This window comes from Cryptomeria japonica, chromosome 3, assembly GCF_030272615.1.
Source record: "Cryptomeria japonica chromosome 3, Sugi_1.0, whole genome shotgun sequence".
NCBI classification, from domain to species: domain Eukaryota; kingdom Viridiplantae; phylum Streptophyta; class Pinopsida; order Cupressales; family Cupressaceae; genus Cryptomeria; species Cryptomeria japonica.
In genome coordinates this window covers 908660920-908686507 of record NC_081407.1, presented here as the reverse complement: position 1 = coordinate 908686507, position 25588 = coordinate 908660920, and positions in this window count along the sequence as shown.

Here is a 25588-nt window from a genome sequence, read left to right as displayed (position 1 = left end):
TCACCAAAAAGGGCAAAGAAGTTGTTACTCATAAAGAATCCAGTGAAGACTCTGATGCTGAAGTAGAAAACTTTGTCAGGAAGCTCAAAAGAGGATCCTGTCAGTACAAGGGAAAGCTACCACTTAAATGCTTCAACTGTGGGAAAGTATGACACTTGGCTGCAAGCTATCCTCACAAAGAAGTTGGTGTAGATGACTCAAGAGAGTTCAGAAGATCTACTAGCAAAGAAAGAGATAGGAATGACTACTGGAAGGGAAGAAGAGGCTATCAGAACCAAAATAGCCTATATACCATTGAGGATGACACAACAGATGATGAAGATCCATCAGAAGATGATGACCATGAGAATGAAAGAAAAGTAAATCTCTTCATAGCAGTCAACAAACCTGCTGATGAAGATGAGGAAGAAGAAGATATTGAGGCTGAAGTGGATTTGGAAAGTGAACTTATCAGTGCACTTGAATAATTGAGTAGAACAAGAAGGGAACTCGAGAGTTAAGCTTGGTGCAATAGATGAACAAGATCTCTTGAAGAAATCTCTGAAAGAATCTGGTCAAATCATATTTGACTTAAAACTGCAACTAGAAGAAATTAAGAGGATTGGTGAAGCTACAACCCTTGATCCGACAAAGAAAGAAAAGGAGCATCAAGAGATGGAAGCAGAAATAATAAAGTTCATAAAGGAGCTTGAAGAAAGCAAGGAAGAAGTTAAGACAAGAAGTAAGTATGAAGGTAGCACTGAGGCTTTGGATAAGATGTTGAGCAAACAAAAGCAATCCAAAGACACTGGAGGTTTAGGCTTTGAAGTTGGTCAAGGTTCAACCCACAAAAATAAATCCCACAAAGATATAATGTTCACCTCTTCAATTGAAGGTAAAGAAAAGAAGACATTCACTGTAGGCAAGGATACTTGCAAAAAGACATATGCAAATTCTGTTAGAACTCAACATCCAAACCGCTATGTAGAAATGAACTGGAGGCCATTCTTCATGCATAAATATGCAAAACCAAGAAGGAATACAAGGATTGACCGAGAAGGATTCACCAGATTCAACAACATGAATGGAAGACACTTAATGAGATAGATCCAATAAGGACCAAGACAGCCCAACTGGTATGTGTCAGACTTTCATGGTTATTGTTACCGGTGTAATAAGTTTGGGCATAGAATAGCTGACTGTAGGTTAAACAATAAGCCTTCTATGAACTATGAAAGTAGAAATTCATTTAATGCACTCTAGGATATGGATATTGTCTGCTATCAGTGCAATGGATTTGGGCATAAGAGTTTTTATTGTAGGAAGAACAAACTGATACCCTACAAAAAACTTAAGGATGTTCCCTTTAATGAAAATATAAAATGCTATAACTATCAAGAATTTGGACACATAGCAAAATTATGCAAAAACAAGAAGATCAAGAAAATAAAGGAAAAACTAGATCATGAACTGGCAACTGAACCTGAGCTGAATATAGCAGCTGACGAGAAGAAGGAAATCAAACCAGTTTGGGTTGAGAAAGAAAAGGAAAAGGTAGAATCGAGTCTCATAGTGCAGACTGCCTTGCATGCTAAAAGTAAAAATTTATGGGTGGTAGATAATGGGTGCTCTAACCATATGACTGGTGACAAAAGGAAATTCATTAAACTTGAAGATTGGAATGGTGGATTAGTAAAGTTTGGAGACACTCCATCAAAATAAAGGGAAAAGGAACACTAAGAATTGATGGAAAACTAAAGGCACGTGATGTATACTATGTGGAAGGCCTCAAACATAATATGCTGAGCATGAGTCAAATGTGTGACAAAGGTTACAAATTCACCTTTGACTCAACCGACTGCCAGATAAAGAAAGACAATACTGGTAAAGTTGTGGTTGAAGGAAAGAGAACTAATGGAAATGTTTATAAACTGAAGGAATGCTATGAGTCCCAATATATGTTAGGACAAGTAGATGAAAGTTGGCTATGGCACAGAAGATTAGGCCACATAAATTTTGATAACTGCAACAAAGGAGTGTGTAAGGAATATTCCACTCATCATCAAACCGATAAACACATTATGTGATGAATGTGTAAAAGGTAAGCAAGCAAAAGTGAGTTTCAAGACAAAGGAGCACAACACCTCCAAGCCACTTGAAATTGTGCATATAGATCAGTGTGGTCCCACTAAAACAAGAGAACTTGTCAGTGAAATATACTTCATGCTCTTCATTGATGACTACTCTAGGATGAGATGGGTCACCTTTCTGCAAGATAAATCACAAGCATTTGAAAGATTCAAGATCTTTCAGAAGATGGTAGAAAAGGAAAGTGGGTACAAATTAAAATGCTTAAGATCAGACAGGGGTGGAGAGTTCACATCAAATGAATTCGAAGATTATTGTAAAAAACATGGAATTAGAAGGCAATACTCTGCTCCTAGAACACCATAGCAAAATGGAGTGGTAGAAACGAAGAATGGGATAGTTAAAGAGATGGCTAGAACCATGTTGAATGAGGCCAGTCTACTTGATACGTATTGGAAAGAAGTTGTTCATATTGCTACATACACTTTGAACCAGGTTCAATTAAGAACAAACATCAAGATGACACCTTATGAGTTATGGTATGATCGGAGGCCATCAGTCAAATATTTCAAAGTATTTGGAAGAAAGTGCTTCATTAAGAAAGATATGGATGGTTTGGGAAGTTTTGACTCTAGGAGTGATGAAGGGATCTTCCTTGGTTACTCATCTAAAAACAAAGCCTACAAATGCTATAATAAAAGACTAAAAAAAGTTGTTGAAAGTGTGCATGTAAAATTTGATGAAGATATGCACAGAGGTTCTCAACCACAGGTTAACCGGTATGATGACTCTGATGATGAATATGATGAAGCTCAGATAGAAACTACACCAATGGTAGCATCCCAGAAGGTTCCAAACCGGTATGTACAATTGAATCACTCGAAAAAGAAAATTTCGAAGAATAAGAATGATGGTGTGTAGACTAGAAGAAGACTTGCCCAGAATGATGAACAAGTCAACCTATGCCTCATGACTGAAGTTGAACCCAAAAATTTCATTGAGGCTAGCAAGAGACAAGAATGGATGGATGCCATGGAAGAAGAGCTGCACCAAATTGAGAAGAACGAGACTTGGGAGTTAGTCCCTAGACCAAAAGACAAGAATATTATTGGTACAAAGTGGGTCTACTAGAACAAAATGAATGAAGAAGGTAAGATTTAAGGCATAAAGCTAGACTAGTGTGCAAAGGATACTCTCAAGTAGAAGGGATTGACTTTGAAGAAACATTTGCACCAGTGACTAGATTAGAAGCAATTAGGATGTTTCTAGCTTACTCTTCCTACAAGGGATACAAAAATATCAAATGGATGTAAAATCTACTTTTCTAAATGGAAATTTAGAAGAAGAAGTATACATGGAGCAACCAGAAGGATTTCTGTTGCATGATGATGAGACATTTGTGTGTCGGTTTGAAGCAAGCTCCTAGAGCATGGTACTCAAGATTAGATCAGTATCTGAAGGAGCAAGGATTCAAAAAGGGAAGTGTTGATAGTAATTTGTACATAAGGAAAGATGGGAATCGAATGATTATTGTGGTTGTGTATGTAGATGACATCATCTTTGGAGGCAACAAGGATACTCTCTGCAAAGAGTTTGCTGATCAGATGCAGTCAGAATTTGAGATGTCAATGCTTGGTGAATTGACTTACTTCCTTGGCTTGCATATATTACAAAAAGATAAAGGAATCTTCATCTCACGAGTCAAGTATTCAAAGGAGATGCTGAAAAAATTCCAATTGGAAGATTGCAAACCGATAAGTACTCCCATGGTGACATGTAGCAAATTGAGTAAGAATGATGAATCACTGGTAGTGGATCAGACTCTGTACAAATCCATGATAGGCAGTCTACAGTATCTGACTACTTCAAGATCGGATATAGTTCAGGTAGTATGCATGGTAGCCAGATTCCAAGCTGCACCAAAGTAGTCACACATGAATGTTGTTAGCAGAATCTTTAGGTACCTACAAGGAACTCTCAGTTATGGTTTGTGGTATCCTAAACAGAGAGATTTTATCTTGGAATCATACACTGATGTTAATTGGGTAGGATGCATTGATGATAGAAAGAACACAAGTGGTGGTGCATTCTTTCTAGCTGACCGGTTGGTCTCTTGGCATAGCAAGAAGCGAGACTCAGTCTTCTTATCTATTGCTAAAGATGAGTACATTGCTACTTCTACATGTTGCTCTCAGGTGCTCTGGATGAAGCAGACTCTCAAAGATATACAAGTAGACATCACTAAACCTATTCTCATCTGGTGTGACAATTCGAGTGCAATCAACATAGCAAAGAATCTGGTCATGCATTCTAGAACAAACACATTGCAATCAAATATCACTTCCTAAGAGAGAAGGTTGAAGGACAGGAGGTAAGAATGGATTATGTTCCTACTCGTGAACAAGTAGCAAACAATTTCACCAAACAATTACCAGTCAACACTTTTGAGTACCTCCGACACAAGTTGGGCATTATATCATCTTCCTAGGAAGGTCTTATGTGGCTCAGGGGGAGCTTGGTATGGATCAAAGGGGGAGTGCACAAGTACCCTTTGTCATTGTGTTAAAGGGGGAGAAATGTATCAGTATATATATGAAGCAATTTGTGAAATTGTGAAAAAGTTGACATCAATACCAAAGGGAGAGATTGTTGGCATTTTGGCACTAAGTTGTCATTGATGTCAACTGGCTTGACGAAGATCCAGTGAGCATAAAGAATAAAGGTCTACCGGTATGGGATGTTCTACTAGTTAACAGAAGAAGAAAACTTTATCAGCAAAGGGTTTCACTGGTATGTGTTTGTCGGGTTGACTACATGTTGGTAGGTCATGTCTTGATCAGTGTGATGTCATGTGGAGCTGAGGTGGCAAGTAGGGGGTGGTTGGTGAAGCTTCATCGACAGGGTTGATGAAACAGATAATTGCCATAAATGAAGGAGCCACAAATCACGAGATTCATTAGACCGATTGCAGCTCGAGGAAGAAGGAATGATAGAGGAAGATCATGGAGCAGTTGGTGCCTAAATCAAAGAAAGAAGATCGGATAGAAAGAATACCTCAAGAAGGAAACAACAGAGACATTAATAGCAATTTGACAGATGTAGATCTAGATAATGGATCGTGTTTCCCTTATCTAGAAAAAGTATTTTAAAAAGGCGCGCAAATGGCGAAGATGAAAAAATGGACATCAAGGTGATCAGATCTTCCAGGATCTGATTGGATTTGGTTTGCCTCGTAGAGGGTGAGGAAACCCTAACCGTCAAAACTTTGAATTACTTTTTGGCGGGAAATCATCTAATAAAAGAAGAGAGCTCCGGACAGAAAGATGTTGATGTTGTGAAGATTGAAAATTCAAGAGAAGTAAGAGTGAGCTTGTAGAAAATGGGAGAAGGTGATATGAGAAAAGTTGCAGTGTGAGTGAGCAAGCAAACCGGTGAGAGGATTCTACCGATAGTGTCATAGTCTATCAGTTTAACCTAACCGGTAAGGTGTGGCAGAGCAAGCAGTATCCCATAGTGAAATAGTGTGCTAAGAGATTATATGTGAGAGGGAGAGAAAGATAATGGAGTTTGAGAAATAGAGACAGTGATCTCACAATTGGTAGTTAAAGTTCTAGTGGAGGAGAAAAGACAGTAAACTGGCAGAAAGTTATTTGATTCAAGAGTTGCAGAATTCATTTGCAACAAGAAGCCTTAACTGTATTCAAATAGTATCTCTTTATATGTTTCCAAGTTGAAGCTTGGTGCCCAAAATCTTTGTAAATCTATTTTTTACTTGTGAGGCTGAATTGGAGCAGTAGTCTCTAGCAGCTCTTCTCACTGAGGTTTTTCCCATATTAGGTTTTCCTCGCAAATCTAGTGTAGTGAATCTATTGAGTGTGGATGATCTCTTTGTTCTTCTCTCTTGCATTGTCGGTATGACTATTTAGTAGTTAAGTAAAAATTGATTGTCTGGAATTGGATTGGTAAAGATTTAAAAAGTTAGGAACCACTGATTCACCCTCCTCTCAGTGGTACTCTGTGTTCAACAATTACTTGACGATTACAAAGAATGCCTATTTTGTTCCTCTGAATGGACCAGTTACTGTTGATGAGATCAAGGAAGCTGAAAATAACAATAGAGCTAAGGAAGCATTGTTGAGCACCCTCACTGATTCTAAAGTGACTAATGTAATGGGGCTTCAGACTGCACATGAAATCTAGGATAAGCTTGAGACCTTTTATGATGGAGATAAACAAGTCAATGTTTCGAAGTTATAGAGTTTCAAAGGGGAGTATGAGATGTTGAGGATGAGAGAAGATGAGAACATAAACTCCTTTATGGCTAAGGTGAATGAGCTTGTCCTAGATATCAGATATGCTTGTGGAACCCTTGAAGAAGATGAAATTGTTGCTAAGGTGTTGAGATCATTGCCTCCTGCTTACAAACATAAGGTAGTTTCTATTTATGAGATCCGAAGTGTGACTACTATAACAAGAGACATGTTGGCTGGAAAGATTGTTGCATTTGAACTGAGCAAGTTTGGTGAATCACATGAAAAGTCTAAGACAACATTTAGAGCATCTGTATCTGGAAAGTAGAAGTATGATCTTGATGAATGCAGAATATCTAGATATGAAAGAGAGAGAAGAGAGATGGAAAAGCAAGAAAAAGAATTGGAGGAGCTTGAAGCATTGATTGCCTGGGGACTGCCTAAGGGAGCTAGTAAGTATGATGGAAATTGTCTCTGAAATGTTTTTCTTGCAATAAGATAAGACATTTTGCTTCTATATTCCTGGAGAGAATGTCTAAATATGATAGGAATGATAAATTTGATAAGCATGATAGGAATGATAGATATGAGAAGCATGAGAAATATGATAAGCCTTACAAGCCTAACTGGAAGTATAAGCATCAGAAGAATTGTTATTATGCTACTAATGAAGGTGTTACAGATGAAGAATCAGAAGGAGATGAAATTGCGTTTATTGCTATCAAAGAAGATGTATCGGTATCTGTTGATTCCACAAGATGCACTATTGAGGAGAAAGCTCTAGATGCTAAAGTTGAAGAGAAAGATGAATGGATAATTGACAGTGGTTGTTCACATCATATGACCGATGATAAAAGAAAATTTATGAATATGGAAAGGTATGATGGTAGAATAGTAAGATTTGGAGATGAGAAAGCTTATGTGATCTATAGTAGAGGTTCTATTTCCTTTTATGGTAAACATAACATTGATGATGTCTTGTATGTTGAAGGTTTGAAGCATAATATTTTGAGTGTTAGACATATGGTGGACAAAGGTTATGATTTGCAATTCAAGAATTAAAAATGCAATATCCTAAATGCCTCCAGTATAGAGATTGCATTCGGAACTAAGACTGAAGGTAATATATTTCATTTGAATGCTGGTGAGAAAAGTTTCTTGATTGCTCAGATTGATGAAAGATGATTGTGGCATAGGAGAATGTGTCATGTTAATTTTGATTTAATTATTAAGATCAGTTCTACTCAAGCTGTTAGAAATTTTCCTAAAATTGTTAAGCCTGCTAATCCTATATGTAAGGAATGTCAAATGGGTAAGAAAATAAGAATTTCTTTCAAGAGAAAGCAATATACATCTGATGGATTGCTAGGTCTTGTGTATACTGACCTATGTGGACCTATAATTGTCAGAAGTGTGCAAGGTGACATATACTTTATGTTACTGATTGATGGTTATTCGATAATGACATGGGTTATCTTTTTGAAGGAGAAATCAGAAGCATTAGATAAATTCAAGATATTCAAAGCAAAGGTTGAGACTGAGATTGGATTGAAGGTGAATGTATGAGATCTGACAAAGGAGTATAATTTTGTTTTGGTGAGTTTGATTCATTTTATGAGAAGCATGGGATTAGAAGACAATTATATGCTCCTAGAATCCCATAGCAGATTGGAGTTATTGAAAGGAAGAACAATACTATCTTGGATGTTGCAAGGACTATGTTGATTGAAGGGAATGTTCTGAAGATCTATTGGGAAGAATTTGTAGCACTGTTGTTTACACATTCAACTGAGTGCATATAAAAGGTGATACCATTAAGACTCCTTATGAGTTATGGTTTGGTCATGTTCCTACTGTGAGGTATTTCATAATTTTTTGTAGCGAGTGTTATATCAAGAGAGATGAGGATATAGGAAAGTTTGATACAAGAAGTGATGAAAGAATTTTCTTGGGATATTCAACAAAGAGAAAATCCTACTGGTGCTACAATAAGAGACTAAGAAAGATATTAGAAAGTGAAAATGTGAAGATTGATGAGAACTGTGGAAAAGAAATCAGAGCATGCGGATATGATGATGGTAAGCATATTGTTCTAACACCTATTTAGACTGAAGAATTGAAGCACAATGATCTGACAAAGATAGTTAATTAAGATATTGATGTTTTCGGTGGAGAGGTAATCAGAAGACTCTGAGGTATGTAAGATTGAATCATTCTGAAAATCAGATTATTGGTGATAAAAATAAAGGTTTAATAACTAGAAGAAGGCTAGCTGTTGAAGAGGTATGCTTGATTTTCAAAATTGAACCTAAAGATTTTGTTGAGGCTTGCAAAGATGAACATTGGATAAGAGCTATGGAAGAAGAATTAGATCATATTTAAAAGAATAACACATGGGAACTTGTGCCTAGACCTAAAGACAAGAATGTGATTGGTACTAAATGGGTATTCAGGAACAAATTGAATGAAGCTAGTGAAGTTGTCAAAAATAAATAAAGATTGGTATGCAAAGGATATTCATAGAAAGAAGGGATTGATTGTGAGGAGGCTTTTGCTTCGGTATCTAGACTTGAAGTTGTTAGACTGTTGCTTGCATATGATACCTATAAGGATTTCAAGATTTATCAAATGGATGTCAAGTCAGCCTTTCTGAATGGTGATCTTGAGGAAAAATTCTACATTGAGCAACTTGATGGATTTTCATTATTAGATGATGGAGACATGGTATGAAAACTGAAGAAATCTCTTTATGGATTGAAAAAGCTCCTAGAGCCTGGTATGCTAGATTGGATAAGTACTTGTTGTTGGCAATATGAAGGAATTTATTATGTGTCACATTGATGTTTTATCATTGATGTCAACACTAGATGTTAAGATTGGTTACCGACGGACAGGTTTTGGTTACCGGCAGAAGATCTAGCTGTCTTACTAGCAGAAGGGACTATCTGTTGGACACTACCGACATGTTTGGATCAATGGAATATGTTTGGTTTGATGTGTTGTATGTTTCTGGAGTATGTTTTGGTCAGTTGGTATTGACTTGGTGATCACATGTTATCATACACTCTAGTAAGTCTATACCAATAAGAGTTTAAGGTTTTACCGGTAGAGCTTTTACTAAGAATCTTTGACAGGATGCATAAGTGGTGTTGGTGTGGCTTCTAGATGAAATTTAGGATGTTGAAGATGATCTTTGTTCGTGCCTCGACTGATTGGAGACATCACTTTGGCATGGTGGACCCATATTAGGTCTGATACCTATCTAGGTTATGGACTGGTATCATGTAACGTGTTATGTACACGTTACTGGGATGATTTATGGATTTGTTAATGTTGTTTTGGTCTAAAGTCGACATGGCATATCATTGTAATGTGGATATATATAATGATCTTATTGTAATATCTTTTAGGTGGCCGACTTAATTGGTTTAGGCCTTAGGGTTTATCTAAATTGATGTAAGATCTCATTGTAGATCATGGGAATGGGAATGGGAATGGTGATGGTCGTGGTCATGGAATGAAATATCATATGTGAAGGAGATTTGGTTGATCATAGGTGATCGAATTGGGTTTATGTAAGAGGTCAAAGGCCTCCAATATTGAGCTTAACTGGGACTATAATCAGGCATGGTAGATGCTATCTTTGGCAGTTCATTCTTTTGGATTGTTGTCCAATTATATTGACGTGGTTATACCTTCTTTGTAGTCAGTGTGACTCCTTTGTACTGAGCAATACGCTCTAGGCAGTGTGTCTTCCTGCATGTGCAGGCCCTTTATTGTGTCACATACTTTTTGCAGAAGTATTATCTGACTGTGGGTAGGCTTCCCATCGTGGTTTTTCCCTTTACCGGTTTTTCCACATACAAATCATGGTGTTATGTGGTATGGTTGCATTATGTTCATTTTTTGTTTCATTCTTAAGTGTTATTGCTTACCGGTATCTATTTCTTTTATTCTAGTATTCATGTTTATCTTCTCTGGTTAAAAGTTATAAAGTGGTTTGATTAATATAATTTGTTGACAACTAATTCACCCCTCCTCTTAGTTGTCCACCGATTATTCTAACAATTGGTATCAGAGCTTTGGTCCTCTTTTGCAGAAGTTTAACCACTTGAGGTACATCTTATGGCAACTAATACTTCAAATCCACCGGCAACTATTTTCAGAAGAGAAATCCCTAAGCTTGATGGAGCAAACTATGGGATATGGAAAATCCGAATGGAGACTCATCTTAGATGTCTTGCCAAGGATATTTGGGAGATCACTGAGAAATGATACACACGTTATGATCCGACATCTGGCAATCCTGCTCCTACAGACTTGGACAAAAATATTGAAAATGATTGCAGAGCTAGAGAAGTCCTCTTGTATGCACTCACTGATCAGAAAATCATGGGATTGACTGATAAATCATCTGCAAAGGGTATGTGGGATAAATTGCAAACTCTGAATGAAGGTGACCCTACTGTCAAAATTACTAGTGGATCTGGCAATGGAAAGGAATGGGTGTTCTATTCTATAAAGGAAGATCAACCAGAACCAGTTATCCAGAATGAAGAAAAGGCCCTGGAAGCAAAAGTTGAAGACAAGGATGAATGGGTGATTGATAGTGGATGCTCACATCATATGACTAGAGATAAAAGAGAATTTTTTTCCCTGCAAGAATTCAATGATGGTCGAGTCAAATTTGGAGATGACAAAGCATGTATGATCAAAGGTAGAGGTATTATTTCTCTGGATGGTAAGCATAATACTGATAATGTCTATTATGTATAAGGTTTAAAGCATAATCTTTTAAGCGTTGGTCAATTGGTGGAAAAGGGGTTCCAACTTCAGTTCAGAGATAGAAAATGCAAAATCATTAATAGAACTGGTTTGGAGATTGCAACCGGTACTCAAACTAGAGGTAATATCTTTCACTTGAACATTGGTGATAAAACATTCTTGATTTCCCATATTAATGAGAGTTGGTTATGGCATAAGAGGTTGTGTCATGTTAATTTGGATTGTATTGTTACGATCAATTCAACAAAGGAAGTTAGAGATATACCCAAGATTATAAAGCCTCATAATCCGGTTTGTAAGGAATGTCAATTGAGAAAGCAAGTTAGAACTTCTTTTAAGAGCATACATAATAAATCTAATGATGTGCTTGATTTGATTCATGCTGACTTATGTGATCTAGCAAGGACCAAAAGCTTTTAAGGTGATAGATACTTTATGCTAATAATTGATTATTATTCTAGAATGATGTGGGTGACTTTTCTAAGGGAGAAGTCTGAATCTTTTGAGAAATTCAAGATCTGTAAAGCAATGGTTGAAACAGAAACTAGATTGAAAATCAAATGTCTAAGACCATATCAAGGCGGTAAGTTCACTTCTCACTAATTTAATAGTTATTGTGAGACAAATGGAATTAGGAGACAGTTATTTGCACCTTGGACTCCTCAGCAGAATGGAGTAGTGGAAAGGAAGAATAGAACCATTTTGGATGGAGCAAGAACTATGATGATGGAAGCCAAATTGCCTCACATCTACTGGAGAGAAGCAGTGAATACAATAGTCTACACATTCAACAGAGTTCATATCAAAGGTGAAACTGGTGAGACTCCTTATGAATTATGATTTGGACATACACCTACTCTTAAATATTTCAGAATTTTTGGAAGTAAACATTATATCAAAAGGGATGATTCAATTGGGAAGTTTGATCCTAGATGTGATGAAGGGACATTTCTTGGATATTCAATTAAGAGAAAAACATATAGATGTTATAATAAAAGATTGCAAAAAATTGTGGAGAGCACAAATGTGAAAGTGGATGAGCAATACAAAGATCAATCTATATCATATGATAGAGAACAGGCAATGGAAATGATCATAACTGAACTGGCGATGCCTCAATCAATATAAGACACTGAGACAGTTACACTGACACAATCAGAAAATTAAACTGTGACTGATGATTAGATCAGAGAACCTAAAGTTCAGAAGATACCAAGGTATGTAAGATTAAATCATTCTAAAGATCAAATCATTGGAGACATGAACAAGGGAGTTATGACAAGAAGAAGACTGGAAAATGAAGAGGTATGTCTTATTTCTCAAGTTGAACCGGCATTTGTTATTGAAGCTTGTAAAGACAAAAATTGGTTAAAGGCTAAGGAAGATGAATTAGATCAGATAGAAAAGAATAACACTTGGACTTTAGTTCCCCGACCTAAAAATAAGAATGTTATTGGAACTAAATAGGTTTTTAGAAATAAACTAAATGAGGATGGTCAAGTTATAAGAAACAAGGCTAGATTGGCTTGTAAAGGATATTCTCAAATGGAAGAAATTGATTATGGTAAGACATTTGCACCTGTAGCTAGAATTGAAGCTGTTAGACTATTTCTTGCCTATGCAACATATAAGAACTATAAGGTCTATCAAATGGATGTTAAATGTGCATTTTTGAATGGTGAACTTGAGGAAGAAATATACATTGAGCAACGTGATGGATTTTCACTGACAAATGATAAATATATGGTTTGCAGGTTAAGGAAAGCATTATATGGACTGAAACGGGCTCCTAGAGCTTGGTATGCAAGGTTAGATAAATATCTATTGAAGCTTGGTTTTACTAAGGGTAGTAATTTATATTACAAGATCACCGATGATGATATTTTGATTATTGAAATATTTGTTGATGATATCATTTTTGGAGGTGAAGACAAATTGTGCATGGAATTCTCTAATAATATGAAGAAAGAATTTGAAATGTCTATGATTGGTGAGATGAGATTTTTATTAGGTTTACAGATTACTCAGACTGACAAAGGCATTTTTATCTGTCAAACTAGGTATCTGAGGGAATTGTTGAATAAGTTTGGTATGGATAATTCCAAACTGGTAAGTACTCCTATGGTGACAAGTGAAAAATTATCTATCAAAGACACATCTGCACTGGTAAATTTGACAAGGTATAAGTCTATGATTGGTGGCTTGTTATATCTAACTTAGACTAGACCTGATATTATGAATGCAGTAAGTATTGTTTCAAGATATCAAAGTAATCCTACAAAAAGACATGAATGTGTAGTAAAGAGGATATTTTGGTATTTACAAGGAACAACAGAATATGGCTTATGGTATTCTAGAGATGATAACTTCACTTTATGTGCATATACAAATTCAGATTGGGCAGGAGATACTGATGACAGGAAGAGCACTTCTGGTGGAGCTTTCTTTCTTGGAAATAAATTGGTTTTATAGATCAGCAAAAAATAGTCATGCATTTCTTTATCTATAGCAGAAGTTGAATATGTTGTATCAACAACTAATTGCACTCAAGTCTTGTGGATGAAGCAAATGTTGAAGGATAACAAGGTAAATTGTAGTGAACCGATAGTTATCTATTGTGATAACTCTGCAGCTATTGACATGTCTAAGAATCTGGTATTTCACTCTAAGATTAAGCACATATTAATAAACTATCACTTTCTGAAGGAGAAGGTGGAAGAAAAGGAAGTCAAATTGGTTTATGTGAACACTAAAGAACAGATTGCAGATATATTCATTAAACTGTTGTCTAAGGAATCATTTGAGTATTTGAGAGACAAGTTAGGGGTGTCTACCCCTCTGACAAAAACTTAACTGATGGAGCAGTTCATCAATCTGGTATGCATCATCAACATTATCCTTTGCTCCTGATTGATGTAGCGGTGCTACTACTCAGGGGGAGTAGTCAGCTTTGAGATTCATAGAATTTTTTATATCTATGTCATATCTTTGGCATTGATGTCAAAAGGGGAGAGATACATGATGTAAAAAAATTTATATGGGAGAGATTCAAATTGGACTGCACTCCTCAAGGGGAGTTGCTGGGATTTTTCAGTTTTTCATTGTTATATCTTCTATGAGAAAGTCTTGGCATTTCTTGGCACTTAGATGTTTTCTTTTTCACATCTAGTGTTGCCATCAATACCAAAGGGGGAGATTGTTGGCAATATGAAGGAATTAATTATGTGTTGCATTGATGTTTTGTCATTGATATCAACACTAGTTGTTATGATTGGTTACCGACAGACAAGTTTTGGTTACCGGTGAAGAGGGGAAAATGAGGCAAGGTGAATTGGATTTGGTGATATGCAAATAAAACACTAAAAACATAAGAATACGAAGCATAAACCAAATCACATAAGAAACATGAATACAACGCTTATACCTTTCTATTTTACCTTCTCTTTCGGATGAAGCTTGACGAAGTGAAGGCGCCCTTAGATGCTCCTCCACTTGATGTGCTCATTTTGCTTGTTTGATGTGGATGGCTCTCCAATGTTGTGCACAAATGAAATGGATCTTGAGGGATGATGGAGATAAAATGACTAAGTATGGATGGGAGATGATTTTGACATGATAAGGGTGCTAAGATGATTTTCCTAGGCTCAAAAGGGCAGCATAAGATTACTAAGCTTGGAGATGAAGAATGAAGGGATGGAGTCCTCAATTTATAGGAAGAGGAGAGGAAGAATGGATGGCTAGGATGGATCCAATATGAAGGGCTAGGATTGTTTGTGAGCTCACACAAGGTCCAAGAGAGAGTGTGGAGACCAAGAGATATGCCTTAAAGGCATTTCTTGTCTCCACACTCCTCAAGGTGCATTGGGAAGACTTCCCAATGTGCCTTGAGAGGAGCAAGGGATGTGACATTCCTTGGAGAATGGGGAGGAATTTAAACTTTTCCAAAAAGGATGATCATGGGGATTGGAGGAATGAGAAGGAATTAAGAATTCCTTGAGAGAGGGGATGCTTAGAGGAATCTCACATTCACCTAGGAAAAGAGCATTAAAAGCTAGTGGTTGAATGGAAGGGACAAAGAGTTGACTTTGTGGCTAATCATGATGATTAGCCACTAGAAACTCATTAGGAGGGGATTAGAGGAAGGATTAGGTGGGATAGGATTTGTAGGAGGATTTGACTAGGAGAGAGAATGAGTGGAGGGAATAAAAAATTAGAAGAATAAGGTTAAGTGAGTTTAGGGAGTTTCTAGAAGACTTTATTAGGTTAATGATGAATTAGGAAGATGATTTGGAGGAATCATGTGGGTAAACTAATTAATTGAAATTAATTAGCTAAGAGGAAGATTTGTGAGGATTTAATTTTTAGAAGAATAAAGAAAGGGATTGATTTATTAAATAAATCAATCACATACTATAGTAACAATATTAATTATATTTAATTAATATTGAGGAGAATTTGAATTAACATAATTAATTAATTATGTGAGGAATTAAAAATAATTAAAATAATTATTTTTAGGTGTCTACAACCAGCAGAAGATCTAGTGTTACCGACAGAAGGGACTATATGTTGGACATTATCGGCATGTTTGGATCAATGGAATATGTTTGGTTTGATGTGTTGCATGTTTCTAGAGTATGTTTTGGTCAGTTGGTATTGACTTGGTGATCAGATGCTATCATACACTCTAGTAAGCCTATACCGGTAAGGGTTTAAGGTTTTACCGGTAGAGCTTTTACTGAGAATCTTTGACAGGATACATAAGTGGTGTTGGTGCGGCTTCTAGATGAAATTAAGAATGCTGAAGATCATCTTTGTTTGTGTCTTGACTGATTGGAGACATCACTTTGGCATGGTGGAACCGGATTAGGTCCGATACCTATCTAGGTTATGGATCGGTATCATATAACGTGTTCTCTACACATTACCGAGATGATTTATGGATTGGTTAATGTTGTTTTGGTCTAAAGCTAACATGGCATATCATTGTAATGTGGATATATGTAATAATCTATTTGTAATATCTTTTAGGTGGTTGACCTAATTGGTTTAGGTCTTAGGGTTTGTATAAATTGATTTAAGATCTCATTGTAGATCATGTGAATGGGAATGTTGATGGTCATGGTCATGGAATGAAATATCATATGCGAAGGAGATTTGGTCGATCATAGCCTATTGGTGATTGAATTGGGTTTATGTAAGAGGTCAAAGGCCTCTGGTATTGAACTTAACCAAGACTGTAATCAGGCATGGTAGATGCTATCTCTGGCAGTTCATTCTTTTGGATTGTTATCCAATTATATTGAGGTGGTTATAACCTCTTTGTAGTCAGTGTGACTCCTTTGTAATGAGAAGTACGCTCTAGGTAATGTGCCTTCCTGCATGTGCAGGCCCATTATTGTGTTACATACTTTGTGCAGAAGTATTATCTGACTGTGGGTAGGCTTTCCACCGTGGTTTTCCCCTTTACCGATTTTTCCACGTACAAATCATGGTGTTATGTGGTATGGTTGCATTATGCTAATTCTTTGTTTCATTCTTAAGTGTTATTGCTTACTGGTATTTGTTTCTTCTATTCTGATATTCATGTTTATATGCTCCAGTTAAAGGTTATAAAGTGGTTTGATTAATATAATCTGTTGACAATTGATTCAGCCCCCCCCTCTTAGTTGTCCACTTGTTATTCTAACACTTGCTAAAATTAGGATTTAATAAACGTACTACTGATAGTAATCTGTATTTTAAGATTGAGAATGATAACATCTTGATTGTTGAAGTATTTGTTGATGATATTATTTTTGGAGGAGATGATAACTTGAGCATGAAGTTTGTCGGTGATATGCAAAAAGAATTTGAGATGTTTATGATAGGAGAAATAAATTTAATCTTAGGTTTGCCGATTTCACATAATGGAAAAGGTATTTTTATATCTCAAACTAAATATGTGAAGGAATTATTGAAGAAGTTTGGGTTGGAAGACTCCAAACCAGTTTGAACTTCTATGGCGACTGGCTGCAAACTGTCTAAAAATGATGAATCTCTGAAAGATAATCAGTCTTTATACAGATCTATGGTTGGTGGATTGCTATATCTAACTCAGACTAGATTGGATATTATGTATGATGTGTGCATGGTTGCTAGATATCAAGTTGACTCGAAAGAGAGTCATGTCATTGTTGTAAAGAGGATATTCAAATACTTTAAAGGAACTGTGGATTATGGTTTGTGGTATCCGAGGAATGATGGTTTCATATTATGTGCTTACACTGATGTTGATTGGGCTGGTGATGTTCATCACCGGAAGAGTACCTCCAGTGGTGCATTCTTTTTAGGTAAGAAATTGGTTTCATGGGCAAGTAAGAAACAAGATTCAGTGTCCCTATCTACTGCTGAAGTTGAGTACATTGTTGCTGCTAGTAACTGCACTCAGGTAGTTTGGATGAAGCAAATGTTGAAGGATACCAAATTTATCTATGATGAGCCTACTATCATATATTATGATAATTCTAGTTATATTAATATGTCAAAGAACCTGATGCAACATTCAAAGACTAAACATGTGTCGATCAAGTATCATTTCTTGAGAGAAAAAGTCAGTGAAGAGGAAGTGAAGATGGAATATGTATCTACAAAGGAACAGATTGTTGATATCTTCACTGAGCCTTTTCCTGTAGACACATTTGTCTATTTGAGAGACAAGATAGGGGTATCTACCCCTCCTTATGAAAACTAGATGCATTGAGTTGCATCAATCCGGTGGACTTCATAGTCTTATCCTCTTGTTCGAATTGATGAGTTGGTGTTGCTACTGTGTTGGAGCATTCAGTGTGTTTAAGGGGGAGAGTAAGTTTGGTTTTCTGTTTTGAGCATCTTTGGCATTATTGTCAAAGGCGAAGAGAAGCATGTGAAAAATTGTTTTATCTGCTTGATCTTAGAGGGAGTTTGTTGGAGATGTTTTCTTTCTTTGCATTGATTGTTTTCCACATTCATACGTTGTCATCAATGTCAAAGGGGGAGATTGTTGGGCATTGTTGCTGCTAGGATATGTTGTTTTCATTGATGCCAACATATTCATGTGATTTATTGCTTCGGTGGTTGCAGATTGGTTTATTTAGATTATGGTTTGGTGTATGGAGTATTTCTAGTATTATTATATCTTTTTGTATTAGTTTTCGTGATCCGGAGAGCTTAATTGATCATATCATATGATCATGTTTTGTAGTTTTTTTTTTATCAGTGCTTTGGAAATTTTGCTATTTCCTCCGGTATATTTCAGTGTGATCAGATCTTGAGCTGAGTTTTTGGAAGATTGTATGGGATGGTCTTGTGTATCTTCATTTCAGATGGTTCATAATTTGGTTCTCTGCAAGTTATCTTTCTTCGTGATAGTTATTGTTGTTTGAGTGTTATTGAGTTTTAGACGTTGATCGATAAATATTTTATAAGTGGTGTTGGTGCAGCTGTTATTGATGATTCTAAGGTGCCTGCTGGTGTTTCCAAATTATATCCTATTTGTCTTGATGATCTGCATTGATCGTTGTGTGATTTCTTGGTGATTTTGTCGAATCGGTGATGTTCTTCGTGTTATGCAGTATTCCTAATGGTGTAGTTGTTAACAAGTTCTGATTCCAATTGTTAGAATGAACCGGAGGAAAACTGAGAGGGGGGTGAATCAGTTTTCCACAAGTTAAACAATTATTGCAAATTATAAATTTTCTATCAGAACACAATGAAAAAAGCATAGTGAAAGATAAAGCATGAAAGTACACAACACACAACACCAATATTTTTGATGTGGAAAATCTGGTTAAGGGAAAAACCATGGTGGGAAACCCTACCCATAGCCAAATAATACTTCTGCAGTAGTATATGAAATATTACAATGGACTTGCAATTAGGACAACCGCCTAGAGCTCACTGCTCAACAGAAAAGGGAAGTCTCACTGACTTACATAAACATCGGACAACAATTTAAAGGAAATGAACTATGGAAATAGCATCTGTTAATGCTTGATACAGTTCCAGTTAGAAAAAATGTTTGCCCTGCAATACCAAACTCTCCTCAAACCTTCATTGAATGATATAATCTTTTTTGTACATAAACCACTCTCTAATAATATAGACATAACCATACCATACAAATTACATGAATATATCACCTATATATATAGATCATCAACCTTGATAACAAGGTCGACTAAACCCTAAACCCATAACTCATAATTACAAAAATTGCAATACATGATACCATCAGACCAATATTATGATTTAAATTACATAGCATGGACCTAATTCAAATTCTCAAACAATTATAACCACCAAAAATCACGCCAAGGCCAAATGTAGCACGTTACTCCAATCGGTAGAAACCCTTAGTGTCAATAATACAGAATAACAAACCGAATCCAAATCATCATGTTAGCCAATGCGAAGCCACCAAACAATTAGGACACAATCAAGAACACCTTTAGCATGTTATGAACCATTCTAGCAGCCCGACCAAAACCAATTAACCATTTCATCAAATATCACCAATTGGTACCAAGAATATCAATCGGAAAACCAAAACATAAACGATAGCTTCTGGAGCACCAAATCATGAACTAATTGAATATGACATACATATAAACATCCTCAATAAACATCCAAAACCGAATCCAACAATATGATCATACCGGATCAGAATCTCCAATAAACTCAACCAAAACCAAGTCAAACTGAAACATGCCAGCAACCAACCAGGGTAGTTATATCATGTATATCATCATATTGGTCCGGTGGTCGATCTTTGTATCGTGTGATGTAATTTTGTAATTATGAGTTGAGGGTTTAGCTGACCTTGTTTTCAAGGTTGATGCATTGTATAAATAGGTGATATAGTCATGTAATTTTGGTATCAAGGTTGTGTCTACATTATCAGAGAGTGATGTATGTGCAAACAAGGGATTCATCTTTCGGTGTGGTGTATTGAGTAGAGATTGGTGTTGAAGAGAAGATGAATGTTCTTAACCAGAACTGTCACCAAGCATTTGCAGATGCTATTTTTTCAATTCATTCCTTCTGGATTGTAGTCTAAATCTTGTTGTAAGTCAGTGAGACTTCCTTGAGGGTTGTAGCCTTTTGGTTTATTATTTCTTGACTTGTAAGATCTAGGAAGTGTGCTTGAATGCTGGCACATTCCCCATTATAATATTTGCATATACTACTGCAAAGTATCATCTTATTGTGGGTAGGTTCCTACCATGGGTTTTCCCTTAACTGGGTTTTCCACGTCAAAATCTTGGTGTTGTGTGTTGTTCTATCTATTTTCTTATCTTTGTTGTTGCTGCAGTTTATCAGATTCGTAATTGTGGTTGAGTTTTTTAATCCAGTTAAAATTGATTCACCCCCCCCCCCTCTCAGTTTTCCTTCATTGTTGTTGCCAACATGGTTTTGGTGAATTAAATTCATATCTTGATTCATATAATTTTTCCATTTTTTCCCTTTATTGCCTCACCAAAAGTGCTTGGTTTATGAGAACTTAGAACGTGACATCAATGCATAAGTGAATACATAATCTTGCAACTTAATAAGTATACTCATAGCTCATTCTGATCTCCTTGGAGGAACATTAGATTGTAGAGTACACATTAAGCTTGAATTTGGTTAATCAATTTCCTCTCCATCTTATATAGATTCAATATGATTTTCTAATTCTAGTTCAACATTTATGAGTGAATATGATGATGTGACAATATTATATTTCTCTCTTAACAAATGAATAAGGAAAACACTTGAAAGATGACACTCTTCTTCAAACTTGACATCTCAATAGATTTAGAGTTTATTATCCTTAAGATCATACAACCAATTAGGATTTACTAGAATCATCATAACCAACAAGGGTACTCTTTTTACTCTTATCATTAAGATTTCTTCTTTTCTCTTTTAGAATATGTCTATAATAAATCATCTCAAAAGTTATCAAATGTATCTCTATTGATTTAATTCTTGACCATTAATTTTTGAGGGATATTATTTTTATGTTATTGGTCAAACTCTTATTGATCAAATGAGCTTTTGTAATAACTACATGTCCCTAAAAATTTTCATCAAGATTCATCAATATTACAAGGTGTTGGTGTAAATAATTATTCATCATGGATATTATTACACCTTACTTAAGTTTACTTAGAAAATTCATTTCATAGTAGTTTGGGTATGAGACACTTGGGTGTTTGTGCCACATTAGGATAGTGTGTGTATGAGAATTTCCACCTTTTATGGTGTGATCTTGTTACTACTTTATCATATCCACTTATTGTGGAATGATAATTCCACCTTCGGTGGGTGATCCACCTCATGTGGAATATTTTATTGTTTCTCCTACCTACCACACTGATTTCCTACCTACCCTTGTTTCTTATTGAGCCACATGTCATGTTTGTGTGCTCACATATCCATATTGCCTTGCCTATATAAGCAGGCTCATATTCATTGTATGTAACAACTATTGATCTTTTGATCATCTATCTATTGATGAGAATATAGTTTATTCATGTCCTATATTTTGTCTCTCTATTTTGTGCATTTCATTGAGCTCTTGATCTTGGCAAAATCTCACACAAGGCTTTAGCATATATTTATGATGAAGGTGACATATCACTTTGCAAAAATTAACATAAATTTCACACAAAAAAATAGGAATATTATTGTATTGAATCAAGAACATGATACATTACAAAAATGAGAAAATAAAATAAATGATGAAATCCTGACATGTTGCAACACATTACAACTTCTTTCCACTAGTTTCTAGAGCCTTCTTCCTTTATCATTTTCAAGTGCGGAATGTTGTAATTCATCCTAATCCAAGATGCCCATTGACTAGTCTCCATTATGTCCATAGAGTTAGTGTAGTATATCATGCACTTAGCCTGGTTGAGGTATTCAATGGGGTAACCGTTGGTATTATGGATGCGTTGCATTGGTTTTGTCATTGATGTCAACACTTGTCAACATTTATCAACACTTATCTTTCTGGAGATCTTTGGTTATGTTCACCGGCATGTTTAGTGACTTATGCACAGTCACCGGTATTTGGTTCACCAACACGTTATATTATTCACCGGCATTGAGGATGATCTGTTATCATCTGGAGATTACTTGGTTATGTCAAAGACATGGTTTGGACACTTGGTTTTGGTGATTTGGTTATTGGTCTAATCGAGTTGGCATATATATTGTTACCAGAAAATTGGTCTAGGTTATGGACCGACATGCGTTATCTATTCCAAATCAGCACGGAACGTTATGGAGATGATTTATTGATTGGTTATTATTGTAAATGCATTGAGCCGATATGATGCATTGCATATTGATTCATTTGTAATTGATTTTATTGTAATATTCTTAGTGAGCCGACCTACACATTTGGTCTTAGGTTTTGGTATATATGTAAGATCTCATTTGTGAGATTAAGATGGGAATGATATAAGGTATTATAAGGTTTTGATATTCGGTATATGCGAATATAAGAAGAACTACTCACGTAGACATCATTTGAAGATTCAAGGAAGGTTTGAAGGAGATAATCAGAGCTTAACTAGTACTAAATCCAGCATATGAAGATGCTATTTTGAGAAGTACATTATCTAGGATTTAACCATCCTATTGTAGTCAGTGTGACTCTCATTTTGTGATTGAGCAGTGAGCTCTAGGCAGTTGACCTTTATGCATGTGCAGACCCCATTTGTACACACATACTATATATAGTAGTATCATCTGATTGTGGGTAAGGTTTCCCACCCCGGTTTTTCCACTTACAGGGTTTCCACGTACAAATATCTATGTTATGTGTTGTGGATGTTATTTGTCTTTCTGTTTCACGCATTAAGTTTCATCGGTATTGTTATTAACTATTAAACTGTCAACCGACATTAAGTTTGGTTTACCGGTATTATGCATCAAGTTCAATTAAGTTATATTTGGGTTGAAATTAATAGACAATTGATTCACCCCCCCCCCCCCCGCCACCCTATCAGTTGCCTCTGGGTCCTAACAATAACTTAATGTCCTAAATGGATGTTCACTTAATTATCGACTAGGTACGTATCTTCAAGGATGGTGTTGGAACTGTATGTGCAACAAATAATTTCTCAAGCTCCTTATCATTACAAAAAATTAACTAAGGAAAATACAAACAATGTTGAACTAAAAGCTATCTAATATAGAAGTTGTTGGAGGAGACCCAAATAGTGACTCAATAGTGGTTTATTCTCTCTTCTTAGTTGTTGAGAATGGCTTATTCCAATAGTAATGAACAAACTAAGGAAATATAGCAGGATTAATTCTCTCTTCTTATGTGTTGAGAATGACTTATTCCTATAGTAATGTACAAACTAAGAAAACATATCAAGACCATGTAGTTAGTGATTAATGTTAAAATAATAACAATGTAAGATGCATGATTAAATGTAAGTAAATTGAGTAAATATTGGTTTTATATTCTTGCAATAGTAAATAAATATTTATAAATCTATGTTCAGTATTGTGGAGTAAACTAGTATGTTTGTATAATCCTCATACATTGTGGCATGTGTGCAACCAGTAGTACTAATGTTAATACCATTGGTATATGTTATTTCCAGTAAGTTGGGGTTTTATGTCTATAGTAGGTGTTCTCATGATGTCATTGTATGTTGGTGTCTTCCCTTAGTGTAGACCCTATTCTTGGGTGAAGTGAGATAGTGGGTGCTCCTTATCCCATGTAGGGTAAGGTGAGGCACCACAAGCCCTTATAGTTCATGGGTGAGGCAAGCTAGTGGGTGCCATTATCCCACTTAGGGTAAGGTGAGGCACCACCAACCCTCACAATCAAATGGGATTTCTTTTCCTCATCTCTCCCTTTTAATGGACCAAATGGTGATCCATATGTGGAAACCTATCCTTGAGTTAACCATATCCAATGGGTTGAGGATGAATCTTAAGGTGCCATAGTTTGGATCAGATTCTACTTTGATTCAGGTAGTGGATCAATCAGTGTTAAATCTAATTTATACACTTACAGTACTTCAATTATCTTCATCTGTGGGGTCTTCTAGTTACATTTATAGAGATATATAACAATGTTCTTAAAACAAAATTGAGAGAGACATTTGTGGCAATATCAGTTATAGAATTATACTCAAATAGGATAGATTATCAACTTTGAATGCTTGACAAAAATGAATTTGGATCAATAGACTAGAGCAAATCAATGATACTAGCATTTGCAGTATGGTTAAGATGACAAAATGGAAACCATTATGGATAGATTGTGGAGGTGATTAAGGGCACAACTTTGGCATCATATGTGGCTTGAGGCCATCATATATCTATTTTTTTGGCTAGAGGCTACCATATATATATATATATATATATATATATATATATATATATATATATATATATATATATATATATATATATATATATATTATGCATATATATATATATATATATATATATATATATATATTATGCATCTTGAAGCCACCATGTTATTGTTGGATATTATCTATATTTTTGGTTTGAGACCACTATTCCCCTCCTCCCCTTTGGTGGCTAGGATAAAGCCATGTAGTGAATGTGATGTGTAAATTTGTGAGTTGAGTATTATTGTTAATTTATTTGTATGAATCCTTCTCGGAAGTTAGTGCCAATAGTATTATGTTTTAACTTTTCAGTTATTTATTTGTTTTTACTTTTAAATGTTGATTATGGTCTTTTGCCTTGAGGAATTATCTTGATTTTTTTTTTAAATCTTGTTATTTCCAAACCTTGTGAATTTTGGTTCTGATGTTTATTCATATATTTCCTCATTTTTTTACGTTTTATTTTTAATTATGATAGTTAGGCATTTTCACTCTTATGAGTTTTGAGGCTTATTTTTGTGTTGATATCGTTGGCATGTGTGTTGTAATGTGAAATCATAACTCATATAGGGAAGTAGATGGCCTAGGGAATATTCCATGTTAGCATGGAAGGATCCTTAAAGAAGGATCTTGATATATTATTGTTCATTATACATTCCATGAGAGCATGGAAGGATCCTTAGACAAGGATCTTGATATATTATTCTTCACTATACAAAATTCTATAGTGGTATAATTGATTGTATTCAGTGATTCATGGAACCCTTCATCTGTATAAATCCCTTATTATGAGCCTTCATCCTTGTGTGGGGTAGAGTGGGAGTGGAACTCTTGTATTTGATATAGGGTATGAGTACTTGATTAATTTGTGCATTTGTGATAAGAGTATCCCCTTCTTGGAGTTTTGGGATGGAGAACATAATTTGTGTTAACAAGTTGTTGGTTATATTTGAATGGAGTGATGTTGATTGATTGTGTTGGGGGATATTTTGAATCTCATCAAGATGTTCCCCTACTCTTTCTTAAGTCTTTTCTAGTGGGTATTCCTTGTGCTTACTAAGTAATTTATTGTACATTCTAATAACCCTTGTT